Here is a 14,512-nt window from a genome sequence, read left to right as displayed (position 1 = left end):
CAAGCCAAGATGTTTGCACCTAGGGGATAGAGGGAAAGTTATTGTAAAGTTTAGTTGTTGAGACATAAGATATTTAAGAAATATGTTCTAGTAATTTTTTTTGTTTATTTATTCAAATTTTAAAATTATTTAAAGAATTCAAAGAGGATAATTAGGAGAATCTTTAAGATTCTCTGTTCAAAAAAGGGGGATTAATCCATTCCCCATACAAAAAATAGAGGACTAATTTTCTCTAAGGAAGTTATATATTTTTTTCTTTCTTTCAAGTCCTTTTTTTTTAAAAAGTGTGGATTTTCTAAGCAACTTATTTATAACAAGGGGATGCATTTCATTTTTCTAATTGGGTTTAAGCTAACCATAACAAATTATTCAAGGCAATATTAATTATTTTCTTTCTAACATCGATTATATTCATCGAGTTCAATTACTGCGTTTTAAACAAAGTCATAAGATTACTTTTCTTTCCAAGAATACGAAATAAAATGAAGTCCAATTCAAACATTGAATTCTTCTTTAACATACTTTGAAACTTAGATTGCATAATGGTATATCATCATCATTTTATCAAATTAAACTAAATCAATGAATATGATAGCATAATATAATAATGCCGAAGTAAGGTAAATATAATCACAACTGATTTATAAGTACATATGCAAAAACTGAAACAAACTAGAAATACCATAAGCTAGGATATTACTCAAACTTTTTTTTTTATTGAACCCCCCGATTCAAAGGCTCTGCTTGGAAGAACTAGGAAAAAAACTCGACTTCGTTGCCATTTCCACAATAAGTTAACAATAACATTTTTACACAGGATTTCAATCCCAAGGAGAAATCTCCCAACATAACTAAATTTCAAAGACCATTCTGAATTTCCTTCTTGGCCCTTAACAAGGGATCCATTTTGAATTCCACAATACATCATGGTGATCATGGAGAACAAAAATTGACCGGGAGACAACAAATCATAACATGAAGACAAAATCAGACATTCATTCCCATCTCGGGTTTGCACAATGGTTCATCATTGAACCAAACTAGGGAGAAGGTGAATTTTTCCAATAGGAGACATCAGACACAACACCATAATAGGTTCCCTTTTGGGGCTAAAATCTCAAGAACTTTTGTTCTTCCACAAATGCCCTTTCGAGGTTGATATCACATGGATTTTCATTCTTTCACTTCTCAAATTTCAAAGATCAAAACATGGTTTGTGCTAATGAGTAGGGGCCCATAACACCCTACTCTCTTTCCCTTTTCTTGTCCTAAGAAGAGACTCTACACTATTGGAGTCCAACTGAAGACCTTCCCCCGTACATGGCCACTTCTACCCTATCCGAGGGTGAGTAATGCCAATACAACCCATACAATCTATTCAACATCCAAAACAAAATACAAAGGAAATACATTTAAGAAAACCTATTTCAATCCCTCCCAAACATACTCAACACACATACAAACATACAAATGCAAACACAATAACTTAAGCATGAACAAAACATGAACAACATGAGCTGAGGGATTCCTACCTTAGAAATTGGGTTATGACAAATGAACAGATTTAAGATGAGCATTCTCTTCCTTCTATTTCTCCTTCAATCCTAAATTCCACTCTAAAACTAGAGGTTGGGTGAACACTCAAACCCTCTCAAAATTGCCTCTAAATAAGATCCTAAACTCAACCACCCCAACAAGCAATAACTCCCCCACTTGCCTAAAGTTCTAGAGGCTTCTAACTCAACTAGACCTAAGGCTTACCTCAAGGTGGAGTTAAAGTTATCCAACCCATGATGGAAACAATCAATTTTCGCAATAAAGAAAAAATGGGGTTTTTGAGTGACCATAAAAGTCAACAAAAGGGGCTAGGACGGTGGAAAATGCCCCCAACCCATACCCATACTCCTTGGGTACTTAGATTTCATGGTTTTAGGCCTTTAAGATTAATTAGGGACCTGTCAAAAGCTAAGAAAATTTAGGACTTTCTAACAACCTTCAAAAAGAAGATTACTCACTAATCTTGATTAGGATAAATAACCCTGATTACTAACTAATTAGCAAAAAGGCCACTAACCTAGTTCAACTTAGATCTTTAGATAACTTGGTTATACAATTCACGAGTGTCAAGTGACACTGAGAAATCATTGTTATGAAACATTAACACTTAATGATTACAAAATGGTACATTCATTCATGTCACGATACAAATAAAACACTAACAATGGTGTTTACATCTTTTGTTAGATTCGACCCTAGTTTTCACAATCGGTACATAGGGTTAAGTTTTGTTTCTCTATTAGGTCTTTCGGCTAAAATACCTTGCACACTCATTGCACACATCAATAGCTCAAGTAAATCTCATATATATATATATATATATATATATATATATATATATATATATATATATATATATATATATATATATATATATATATATATATATATATATATATATATATATATATATATATATATAAAACTTATCAGGGAAATCACATAACTCAGAGCATAATCTTTCAACCAATTAACTATTTATCTCAAATCTGTTCATATACTTAACCACTAAATTTGCATAATCAAAGTGTTAATTCTGCATTCACATTCTACTCACATTTAATTTTTAGAAATCACATAATAAATATAACATATAACTTATTCATTAATTCAAATTAAGTACTAGTATAATCATCGTTAGGCATGCATATACCTAAACATCATAACATCACCAATTAAAGAATACTGAACTATCTAAAGCATAAACTTTAATCATCGAGGTACCAAAATCAACACCCTTATCATCAGGTGAAAATGCCTCGTATCATTGTTAGTGAAATTTTAATGTTTAACAGTTGAGATAATGTAGTAGTTCTCAAATCATTGAGTGTTAAAATATGGATGCATCAACTACTCTCAATTTCATTAGGACATTCTCAACATAACACATTTCTTCATATTCGTTCAAATCTCCTACAATAGATTTAACAGAGAAAAATATATTTAATAAGTACATGCGAGGAGGGACCTTACATGCATGCAACTATACTATACTTAGTTTTCTATTTTTAGTAAATTTATTTTCACATGTATGTATAAGTTTAGCTACAACATGCTTTCCTCTCAATTAATCTTTTTTTTTTCCAATAAATTTTGCAATTAAATTATTTTAGATGTAAGAAGAATATTCATCTATATTTAGAAAATTCATGATAATCTAATGGCTCTAATGACAAATTTAAAGTTAAAATCCCAACTGTTCAATTTATGATTTTCTTCTAAATTTCCATAATCAACTATTCCTTGTATTATCTAAATGGGTTTTTAAAAGAATATAGCTGCAATAATTTTCTACAATTTTTCTGTAGTCAAGTTATCTTGATTAATAAGTTTTCTTTTTTAAAATCCACAACATAATTCTTCATCCATAATTAATACAATAAATTAATAAGCATAATACAAGCACCCATGAAGACATGAAGTAGACAAATCTTTCAATAAAATTCTACAATGGGTTTTCAAACTCTACCTTAAAACCACAACTAAAATTTGAGACAATCTATGAATGCATGCAAATCCAAACCCTTTGAAACTTTCAACAATTCTTTTGATCCAATTCCAAATTTTGATCCCCAAAACCTGTGTAATTGTAAAATGAGCTATAGATATTTGATAAAGAGTTCTCCCCTAAATTGGGGTTTTGATTGTGTAATCATGATTTTACCTTTTCATGCACAACTCTTTTAGATATTTAATTATAAAATATCTTAATTTAAATAATTAGCTTTATCTCTTTAATTAATTTTTGAAGCATTTTTAATAATATATTTATTAATTTAATTAATAACATTATTTAAATTTTATTATTAACATTAAACTCCTAAATAATTATCATTAAATTAAATAAAAATAACTATCCTTCAATTAAAACTAAAACTCTATCTTTAAATTTCATTCTTTTATATTTTATTTTCCTCCATTTTATTAATTAGTGCAAGCACTAATTAAAGCATAGTTTATTATTTAAATTAATAATAATAATCAAAGCTCATTGTTTAAATGCAACTCTAATTTAATTATTATTAAATAAATAATTATTATAAAATAATATTAAATCTTTAATATTTTAATATTTTAATTCTCTTTTTGTCCAACTTCTCAAATTAGCCTTTTAAATTAATTTTTTAAATTGAAGTATATATTTAATTAATTAATAATTAATAATTAATTAAATATCATCGTATTCTAATTTCTATTTAATCAATTTTCTAAATTTAGACTTCTAAATTTAGATTAATACTATTAAATTAAAGCACATATTTAATTAGTTTTTTAATAAATTAAATATTCTCATACTTTAATATTTTCTTTTTAATCAAATAATATTTAATAATTCTCAATATTATATGATTAACCAAAATATTATAATTAAATCATTTACCAAGTAAATCACATAGCAGAATCCACATAAAAGCAACGCTAACAAAGCATACCAAAGCTCAAAATTAAACAACCTAGACAAAGATAAACTCACGGGTTTTAAAAGTGGAAAGTCAGTTACAAATCCTCCTTGCAAGGAAAGTATTTAGGCTATGGTTGGGATTAGACCTGATCATTATCTTCCCATTCTCACCATTTGAGTATTTTTAATTGGGCATGCTCATCTTGGGAATTCAAGGAAGTCGATGCACGATACCTACATCCTGCATTAAAGACGAGCATGTACATGTCTATAAATATATCTAAACTAAACAGGTAGGGAGTGGTACATCATGTAGATCTCGACTAGCAGGTGATTACAACTTCCTCCCTTAACCACATCAAACACATTAGATAGAAAGATTAAATAAACATGTGCACCATACACATGCAAGTATGGGGTAAGTATCATAATAATCATAAGTCAAACATCAAATGCTCAGGTATAAAAATGCATCACTATGAATATGAAATAGTCATCATTAAAAACATCATCTCACATTGCTATGAAAAAAATCATATTTATATTTACGAATCATTAAAGCATCATTAATACACTAGTAACCACAATCATTAAACAACACATGAAATGTAGTCAACTAAATAATTATCTATTGATATACATGCAATCTAATTCATGAAATTATTTCATAATTATAAATCCAATACCCTTGAAACTAACACATCCCTAAAATAGGCATAAAAGAGTTTGGTAAATATAATGGAAAAACAAACTATGGGTGGGCACTACACTAACATAATATAATTGAATTACATATGTAGAAGACTGAACCCCTTTCAAGAGCATCCCACACACTCTCATGGATCAACATGTATAAGTCAATACACCCTATATAGATAGTCTAATTAATATAGTTATCAATAGTAAGATTCATGTCATCTAATATATCTCTCTTGACTACAAAATATATCTCTCATTACCATCTATTGATCCTATTTCATGGAGTGCAGGTACTAGAAATAGGTATTTTTCATGTGTCTTCTTCAAGTGAGGGAAATACAAAAAAATAAAAGAAAAGGAAAATGAGACATGTAGTACATTTAAAATAGTAGGTCAACTAGAGGTCCAAAGACTAGAAGGAAATTCAATTAACACAAGAGATTTTCCTCACAAAGGGGCGTCGTGTTCTTATGATGATGAGAGAAAAGATGAAATGGAGGTTCCTTTTAGGTACCAAAATCTATAGAAACAATGGGTCCCCAAAGAACTTGCTCCAATTAACACTCATGTTTTTGTTAGAGAGAGGATATATCACATATCAACATCATCATTGCATTATTTGGGCCTATTTTCCATGGACGACATAAAGGGACATCTTACAAAAAAGTCATTGAATTGATAGATTATGTTGGACTTTGTAATGATTACCAAAGTTGGATGCATATTGTTGGATACAAAAAAAGTATCCATAGGCATGCAATATTTGAAAACTATATACAACAAAAAGATAATAATCAATCTAAAACTATGGATATATGCATTAATGGAAGGCCAAAAGCAATATGATATATTGCAAGTTTTATAAATAGTACATGACCTGTGTCAACTATAAAGTGACCCAATTGCATATTTGAGGCACATGAGGGAAATTGAGTATTTATATGTGCCATAAAATCCTTACATGTAGGGGAAGAGTTGTGTATTAATTACAATTCGAATCACCTAGATACAAACAAAGATACAATAATGGAGGTGTAGGTACATACTATGCACCATTTAAGCCAACCTCCAATTAGTGGCTTAAACACCCTACTTAGTTATTAAGTGTTTAAACTTTTGGCTAATTTTTTAATACTTGATCTTTGTCATGAGACCACATGGATGAACCACATAGAAGGCATGGTGATGATATTGGCACCTTTTCTACCCATGAGCAGGTACACCACGTTGTAATTCTACAAACTGGATAGAAGAAAAATATAATTATTTTATGTTCTATTCTTCATTTTTTTGGAGTAATTATGATATTACTAGTAATATTGTTGTCACAAACACATTCTTGGAGAGTGGGAAAGGAACTTGTTGAGTGCCCCCTCCACCCCCAATTTGTTAATCACACATATGTTTATCAGTGCAAGATGCAATAAATTTTACATGTTTGACATGTTATTGTAGGTCAAACACCACAAGGTTGTATTCTACAATGTTCATAAATTTTGTATAAAAAAGTTGAATGACAAGAAGAAAACTTGTGATTTTGGGATAAGTGCATTTTTTTAGGTGACTATTATTTCATCTAGAAATGACTTACATCCTCAAGGGTCTCAAAATAGATACCATGGAATTTTTGATAATATAATTGGTGACTTCAATTCCTTCAAAATAGTTCTCTTCATCTTCAAATGGTACTAGTCATCACTTAATCAAAATGGTCCTCATAGAACTATTATTGAACACGACAATGGTTTTTCAATGATTAATACAAGGTCATTTGAGTCAGTTGGGGATGAACCATATGTTCTTCTCAACCAATGTGAAAAGGTAGTTTAGTCAGAGGGTTCCACATAAACCACGTTGGTCATATGTTTTTAGACATGATCTAAGAGGAAGGATGATAAAGTATAATGCGATGGAAGAAGAAGATATCAAAGAAGTAGAAGATGATGGAGAAGAAGAAGATGGTGGTGATGCTTCTATTAATGATGATGATTTGATGATGATGATGATGATGAGGATAATCTGATGATGATGATGATGATGATGATGATGATGACAATGATGATCACGGAAAAAATGTGGATGATAATGCTGATGCTGATGAAATTTAAAGGTATGTGATCAATTCTTAATCTATTTAACATTGATTTCTAGATGGAAATATATTTTTATTATATGTTTACATTGAAGTTTACTCATTATTTATAGAATTCCAATGCCATTGCATTAATAATTCATAATGTATCTTTTAATGTTTTTAATTCATATGTGATTATGATAATTGCATATGATTTATTTTGTCTACTATGTGAATTTGAGGATAATTATCACAATTTTTTAAAACTAACATAATATAGTTGAATTACATATATAGAAGACTGAACCCCTTTTAGGAGCATCCCACACACTCTCATGGATCGACAGGTATAAGTCAATATACCCTACATAGATAGTATAATTATAACAGTTATCAATAGAAACATTTATGTCATCTAATATATCTCCAGTGATTGCAAAATATATCCCTCATTACCATCTATCCTCCTATTTCATGAAGTACAGGTACTAGAAAATAGTTATTTTCCATATGTGTCTTGCTCAAGTGAGGGAAATACCAAAAAAGAAGAGGAAAATGAGACATGTAGTATGTCTAAAATAGGGAGATCTACTAGAGGTCAAAAGACTAGAAGGAAATTCAATAAACACATGAAATTTGTCCTTGCTCAAGGGGGGTCATGTTCTTATGACAATGAGAGAAAAGACAACATGGAGGTGCATTTTAGGTACCAACATCTACAGAAACAATGGGTCCCCAAGGAACTTGCTCCAATAAACACTCATATTTTTTTGTTAGAGAGAGGATATATCACATATCACCTTTGTCATTACATGGTTCGGGCCTATTTTTCGTGGATGACATAAAGGTCTCTTACAAAAAAGTAAATGATTACCAAAGTCGGATGCATATTGTTGGATATAAAAAAAGTATGCATAGGCATGTAATTGGAAAATTATATACAACAAAAAGACAATAATCAATCTAAAACTATAGATATATACATTGATGGAAGACCAAAAGAAACAAGGAATATTGCAAATTTTATAAATAGTACATAACCTATGTCAACTATTAAGTGACCCAATTGCTTATTCGAGGCACATGAGGGAAATTGAGTATTTATATGTACCATAAAATCCATACATATATGGGAAGAGTCACTATTATATTTCACCTTGTTTTTCTACCAAAATTTTCGACCAAAGGCCATATTGGCCTATGAATCATCTTTTTTTTAATCCTCGCATTGGTCAAAATTTTGACCAAATTAGGGTTTCCCAAGTTGGTTGAAATTTTGACCAACTCGAGTTCATAGCAAAAAAAAGAAAAAAAAATTATGTTATTATATTTCACACTGGCTAGAGGAGGTTTAGTCTGCATCGTCATGGGAGCTTTTTGAGGTAAGTCTTTTTGTGGTTTTTGTAGTGATGCTTGGGAGTTGATTTGTAGTAAAATGTTTGAACACTTGAAATTCAATATAATTTACCCAAATTGATCGATAGAATGCCACATAATATATTTAAGTTATTGTAGTGGCTGAGATCAAACAAGGCTATTAAATACAATATAATTTACCCAAATTGAAGAACTTGCTTTATTCTTCAAAAGAATCTGGATCAGTGACACAAAATCGCAATCAAATTCATTCACAAAAAATCATCAGACGTGGAGTTATACTAATTTAATAATTAAAAAAAAAATTATTTGTCAAATTTAGGGTTTTATTCTCCTAAAACCTATTTAACACGAGTTCTTTCAAAGTTAGAATGTTTGCATTGCTCAGAAATTTAGAGACTTACATGAGTAGATTTAATTTATCTTTTCAATGTGTAATACATGAGAAGAATTATCAAAGTTTTGAGTGAGTGAATGCATAATCCATGGATGTAGAGGGAAAGGTTGGGGTTAATGGATAGGTGCTCTTTGAAAAATTTTGATGAATTTTTTGAAGAGTATTATATTTCAAATTATTGTTTAGCTTTGAAATTGATGTTTCTAAATCATGCAAAATTCGTGGAATGAATTGCAAATATAAAGATACAAATAAGAAAAAGAATATTTTTTGTGCATTTTTCCTTAACAGTAGTCTAAATAATAGAGAATTGATTTCCAGTTTGTAGATATCATGCTTTGATTTGCATCTGAATTATATTTTCTGAAGTATTTTTTTTGTTTTTAATGTACAAGTAGCAAAATTTTTGAACACTTAAAATTCAATATAATTTACCCAAATGAATATTTTGTAGTGATTCTTGTATTATGTGGCATTCTATCTAGGAATTTGGTTGATCAAACAACTATATCTGTGTAAGATCCATATTTGAAGCATGTAACCTTGATAGTACTTGGGAGAAACAAGTATTAGGAATATTTTCTAGTCCATCTAAGATAGGAACTTATAATTATCGATATCGTGAGTTCATAACAAATGATAGTTTTAATAGTAGAATTTGTCTTCAAGTAGAAAATTCTGAACAGGGATCAACTTGGAGTATTTGTACCATTATGTTGATTCATTAATTTTAAATTATTTATTAGATCTCCTTAACTTTGAATTTATTCATTAGCAGTAAACATGTGTCTTATCTTTTTCCTCAACTTTCTTGCATAAAATCCCTTAACAGGTTATGTGATATACTTTCTCATCCTCCATCTGTATCTCATCTCTTTCATTTTCCTATAGCGACAATGTCAGTTTATTGAGTTGTTCATTCATCTTAGCAAATTTTCTTTCAATTTTCTTTCAACTCATTGTTCCTTGGAATTCTCCTACATTATATTGTAGCTTACATATGAACCCTTTTCATAAACATTAATTGTTATCTTCACTCTTACTTTGTAAACTTTCCTTTTCAACTTGTGAGTTGCAATAAGCCTTTGCAACAACAATTTTGTTTCATTGTCTTATAAGTACCTAACCAATATTCTTTCCTCTCAACTTGAACTTTTGATAACATTGTCTTTCTCTTGTGGAACCATTAAGATTTCTCTACTCTATTAGGCTTCTACACTTTACTCATATTTGCAACTATGGATTTACCTTAACAACTGCGACCTAACCTCCAACCTTAGATGGAAGTTGTTCTTCTCTCAATAATGCAACATCTACTATAAGGCTTACCATATTTTTTTCCCTCTATCTATCATTACCTACATTTAGTGAATCATTTATTCAATGGTTAACTATAAACAATAAAGATCATGTTACTTGTTAAGTCTATAGATTTTCTTCCTCAAGAACTTTTGAGTTCTTTGCCTTCACTTTTGCAACCCTCTTTCTACCACTAATCTTCTTTAGATGTCTTTATCACTAACAATACTTATGCAATGGGTGGACTTTAGATGTTAGGTACCATTGATATTGAAAAAAATTAAATTAAATTTTAAATTTTATAAAATTCAAAGTTAATGAATCAACATAATTGCTATTTGTCTTAAATTCTGTTATAAAATCAACAATTGTAAAATTAAAAAATCACATAATTGATTTATTCATTGGACCTCCTTCTATTTTATTATACTTGAGTTAAATTTGGAATTGATTCTCTATTTAATGTGATGTGATTTTTTGTCATAGAGCATAAAATAAGGACAATTATTATGGAGAAATTTAATCCTTGCCAAGGATTTCATCAAGGGTTTCTTTTTTGCTCTTATAAGGATTCAGTGTTCATCACTATAATCATCCAATCCAATCCCATTCAATACATAATCAGATACTTGGTTGCATCAAATCAATTCTCAAAGTTGAACATGCATTATTTGCTTCCTTTCTCTCTTCATATGATGAGAATTTTGGCTGCAAGTTTTCTTCTAGGAACTATGGGATTCAACAATTAACACCAATATGATATCAAAGCACCAACATGTGACTTTTCCTTTGTTGATAGAGATTTTTATTTGAGGGGGGAAAATGGAGCATCATGGATCAAAACAGACATCATGATTGCCTCTAGAAACCCCAAAAGCCTAAGATTGTGATACTGCTCTCAAGTGAAGTGCGCATATATACATGCTCTAGCCCAATACTATCCTGAGTATCATCTATTGGTTTAACCTAAAAATGCATAAATATGAAATTTTGGTTTTAGATATAATATAGTGTATATAAGATGTGTTCTTGGTATATCTTAATGTTACATATAATTTATTCAACCTACTTGTAGAATCATATACATTTTAAGTGATAAATATCTTACTTATCTTTTGTTGTCAAGTGAAATGCCTATGTGGCCATGCTCTAACCTAAAACTATCATGAGTATCATTGACTGGCTTAACCTACAAATCCAAGTAAATATGAAATATTGATTCAAATTAAAATATATTGCATTGGATCACAACCATATATTATCAATGATAAATATTACACCATTTCACTATTTTCAACTGAAATGCATGTGTGTACCTACTCTACTTTTGAGCTAGCAATATCCTAACTTAACCTACAAAATTCATGTAAAAACAAAATATTGGTTTTATTTATGTAGAAACTATCAAAGGTCTATAAGAGTTTGTTTTGAATTTTATAGTATAAATTCAGGTTAAAAATTACATACTTGTGTCATTATAATTAGACACTGAGTACCACCCTCTGGCTCTACCATGATGTCATGCATTATCTCATCTGGAGTCACCTTATTCTTCAATAGCTCTATCATTAATGATGCATGTAGTGGAACATGAATGTGTGATTGCATTGATCCTAATGAAAGCATCTAATCTACAACATCCATACCCCCTGCAATCTTCTTAAGTGAAAAATGTGCCTGTGGAGTGACAAACCTATAATGATTAAATCAATTTTTTTGTTTAAATGTCAAATTAGATTTAGGTTACTTAATTATTTAGAATTATTTTAATAGATCAATTGAGGAGTAATATTTATAAGTTGTTAATGACTATATAGATATGATTTTTCTTTTTTGCATATTTTTCCATCAGATTTATAGAAATAAAATTATCATAATATAGTAAACCATTATAATAGTTATAATTTATTTACCAGAGGACCCATTATATCTCCACAATCTGAAAGTGGTGGAAAACTTTAAAATTCCTTTACTAAATGGTTCCATTTATCCATTCTCCTACCTAGGAGTCCTAATTTTCTCATCATTCCCATTTGAGTCCATCTGAGGAGATACTAACATAATTGCATTACTATTACAATCCTCTAAATGTTATTTTTATCCATTTCAAGGTCCTCCAACTCATGCATTCTCTGGTTAAGATTTCCATTTTTGGGGTCTAAAATCCCAATTATATCAGGAGTCCTAGTGAACAATCTATTTTCCTCACCATCCAACATCCCAAGAGTAGATAATGTATCATTGGAAAATATATCACTCTTACACAATTTTGAAAATTCTAAACCGACAATATTCTCAATCATGGTGCTAATTTTAAGCTCAACACTCTCATCTTTCTAAATATTTCCACACATTTTAGAGAAGCCATCTTTGCTATCTTCAATAGATGATAGACCACACACATGTTCCTGAACTCCAATCTGGATTTCCACACTGGTTTTTCGAACTTTGGCTGAAGTCTTTTTTGTTTTCAAAAAATTATCTACTATTGTTTCCAATTGCCATGATCATTGCAACATTGGAATTTTTTTCAAAGCTCTCCAAATCTATCTGTGCATCAGGAAATGATTTTTTATTCAATTCATTACTATTTCAGATCCTAGTTAGTTACTTGGACATCTTGGCACCTTAAAATGTTCTATTTGTATGAGATGATTTCATTTGAGATGTTTCAAATTCATTAATATAGTTGGTCTCTATTTTATTATTTGAGGTACCAAGGCTCTTTCTTCATCCTTTCGCGATAATCCCAAAAGAGAATAATTATTAGTCTTGTCATATTAGCATCCTAATACAACTCAAGTGGCTCAAACTTTGCCTTAATTTTATAGAATCATACCTGAACTAGGCACACTATTGAGAGTATCAACATGGATAACATTAGTGATCATGTTGTTGAATTGGTTTGTTCTAATGTTGGTCATGACACTGTGTGTTATATCAAACATTGATTGTCCCCACACACATTCGACTAGACTTTAATAAATCCATGGAGAGTATTTCTCCTCAACCCTATTAAGGAAATAGATCTAGGTAGAGTATATGTTTGAATTCACTTTTAGGATAACAATGAGATGGAATACTTTGCAAACCCTTCAATGATATTGTCTAGCAACTACAAAATTGTTAATTCAATGACTTATATAAATTCTAATTTTTTACTTGAATAATAGTCTTTAGACAAACAATACTAACATTTCATATATATATATATATATATATATATATATATATATATATATATATATATATATATAGTAGGAAAATATGAAAGTGTAGATTGAAGGTATTAAAATGTGGTGTTGATGTGTTTCCAAGAAATATGTTATCCTCGATGATTAAATATGGGAGGAAATCATAAAAAATCATAACACTTGATTGTCCTCGATGATTACAAAAATAACACTTGCTTATACCTTTACAAAATGATATGTGCATTTGACAAAGGGTTGATTGAATTTTGGTATAAAATCTTTTAAGTGTGTAATAGGATGTAATAGTAAATGTATATTTCTTGTTGAAATCTGGTGTAAGTGCTCTAGGGTGTGCTTGCACAAGTACTTAGGAAAGCCTTCTATCTTTCCCCAATGATACTTAATCTCCTTTAGGATCTAGTTAGGATTAGATTGTTAACTAAGTCCCACTTTTACTCTTCTACAAGAGTCTTGCTCCTTGTGCTTCACCTTGAAGGAAAAACACCTTTAAATTTCTTCAACTCTTCCTTCTACACTTAGAAGATTCCAAGTGCCAACCTCAATCAACTCATGAACTTCATTATAGGGGTTGTTATTTCTCCAAAAACATTGATGTTTATTACATTTGAATCAATTTTGAGGGATCTCCAAGCCCTTTCCAACTAGGTTCAATTTCTTGCCTTGTAAAGGCCTAGAATGACCTACTAGCAATTAGGCCTAATTAGAGACCTTTTTGCTCTTTTTGTGAAAACTTTCCAAATAAGTTGAAAAACTACCACCACATCCAAATACCATTTTGGATTTTATGAGGTATTTTTTTCCTTTTAGACTCTCAAGGCATCCATACATAGGTATATATAGATGAATACAGATGAATTCTATTGCAAATCAACTGTGAGATTAATGGGCATTTTTCTAAGATGAGGGTGTTTTTTAAAATTATTTGTGAAATATTATATTGATTGATTGAATGGGTGTATGTGATATGCATGTGGTGACTAATAAAAGAGGGA

This window comes from Cupressus sempervirens, chromosome 1, assembly GCF_028749045.1.
Source record: "Cupressus sempervirens isolate cs-2001-9-10 chromosome 1, ASM2874904v1, whole genome shotgun sequence".
In the NCBI taxonomy this organism is placed as follows: Eukaryota; Viridiplantae; Streptophyta; class Pinopsida; order Cupressales; family Cupressaceae; genus Cupressus; species Cupressus sempervirens.
This window is presented reverse-complemented; position numbering follows the sequence as displayed.